Source organism: Trichechus manatus, unplaced genomic scaffold (assembly GCF_000243295.1).
Source record: "Trichechus manatus latirostris isolate Lorelei unplaced genomic scaffold, TriManLat1.0 scaffold00241, whole genome shotgun sequence".
Lineage (NCBI taxonomy): Eukaryota > Metazoa > Chordata > Mammalia > Sirenia > Trichechidae > Trichechus > Trichechus manatus.
Genome location: NW_004444177.1, coordinates 39473 through 41746, shown reverse-complemented (window position 1 = coordinate 41746; position 2274 = coordinate 39473).

Here is a 2274-nt window from a genome sequence, read left to right as displayed (position 1 = left end):
CCAAGCCATGGTATTTTCAATTGCCTCATATGCATGAGAAAGCTGGAGAATGAGTAAGGAAGACAGAAGAATTGATTCTTTTGAATTATGGTGCTGGCAAAGAATATCAAATATACTATGGGCTGCCAGAAGAAGGAATAAATCTGTCTTGGAAGAAGTACAGCCAGAACACTCCTTAGAAACAAGGATGTTGAGACTTTGTCTCAAATACTTTGGACATGTTATCAGGAGGAATCAGTCCCTGGAGAAGGACATCATGCTTGATAAAGCAGAGGGTCAGTGAAAAAGAAGAAAATCCTCAACAAGATGGAGTGACACAATGGCTGCAACAGTGGGCTCAAACATAGCAGTGATTGTGTGGATGACACAGGACCAGGCAGTGTTTCATTCTGTCATACATAGGGCTGCTATGAGTAGGAACCAACCTGAGGGCACCTAACAACAACAAGAACAATCTGTTTTACTTAAGACCAACTGATTTAAATGCTAATCGTATGTAAATACATCATAGCAACATCTAGAATAGTGTTTGACCAAACAAGTAGGCACCATAGCCTAGCCAAGTTGACACATAAAATGAAGCATCACAGCAGGAGAAGCAATAATTACAGGTACAGGTCCTGTGGCCTTAAGCTGGCCTCAAAAGACAGCCATTAGGCCTTCTCTCCTGTGGAGCCAGCATGATGTGGTTCTGGCTGGCTCATACCCAGTAAGAGGGCCAGGCGTGTGGAACCAAACTATTTGTTTCTAAACTATTTGTTCACATCAGAGGATTCTAGGCATTGAGGTTGAGGCTGTTCATGTGAGCACAGCCCACCGTCCTCTTAAAATACATAACTAAAAGCCAATTATATACACATACTTCAAACATAGCCGTTGTGCTTTAACTGCTGTATTCTAAGCAAGTTGCAGCAGCTAGCTTTATATCTTGGGCCTATAGGCATCACTTATATAGGGAGCCTGATGACCAAAGAATCTTACTACAAAGCAAAAGGAGATTATCCAAACTAAACCTTACCAAGACACCTGGGAAAAGGAACAATGAGGGGAATTCATGTCAACATGTACATGACAGATATCTAATACTTTTCTGAAAGCATGTTTTGTTAAAAGTGTGAGACAGTAGGAGGGTCCTCAGTGTTTGAAAGTGAAATAGGGGGAAAAAGGGAGCATGCAAAACCCAAACTCCACCAATTTCAAACCATATTCAGAGCTAGCTTAATGTTGCTTCTTCTCTTCTCAATGCAAAAGGAATGTTTGCCCATAGTATTCTTGTCAAGATTCCTTATTTACTAAGACTGCTGATTCATTGTTTTTCTTCCCAGATAAAATATATAAGGCTTTTTTAATGCCATTAAGAAGTTCATCCATTTACTTATTTGTATTTATTCAACAAATAATTATCATTATCTAGGAGTCCCTGGGTGGCAAAGATGATTAAGCACTCAGCTACCAACAGAAAGACTGGCAGTTCAAACTTAACCCCAGGGGCTCCTGGAAGAAAGGTCTGGCAATTTACTTTCAAAAAATCAGCAATCAAAAACCCTATGGAACAAAGTTCTGCTCTGACCCACGTGAGGTTGCCATGAGTCAGAACTGATTTCATGGAAACAGGTTTTTTTGTGTGCGTGCGTGGATGAGTTCTATAGCGATGGATGAGTGAGGATCTTGTCCTAGAAATCAATGGATTCCAAACTTAGTTGTGATCAGAAAAGGCAGCATATATAATCGATAATAATTTAAACATTATAATGTTTACATAATTAAAATATATACACAGCATTGAGTTAACATTTTAGTGAACATCCTTCCAGAAACATTGCTCTTTTGCTCGCTTTCCCTCATTCTTTATTTTTCATTGTTACTTTACTCTTCAGATAGTTTTAAATACATTTCTAATTAGAAGATAAAGACTTCTTCATTGCAAATATTAAAAATCTATGTTGTTGTTGTTGTTAGGTGCCATCAAGTTGGTTCTGACTCATAGCAACTCCATGTACAACAGAACAAAACACTGCCTGGTCCTGGGCCATCCTCACAATCATTGCTATGCTTGAGCCCATTGTTGCAGCCAGTGTGTCGATCCATCTCATTGAGTGTCTTCCTCAATTTTGTTTACCTTCTACTTTACTAAGCATGATGTCCTTCTCCAGGGACTGTCTGTCCTGATAACGTGTCCAAAGTACTTGAGACAAAGTCTCACCATCCTTCCTTCTGAGGAGCATTCTCGCTGTACTTCTTCCAAGACAGGTTTGTTCCTTCTTCTGGCACTCC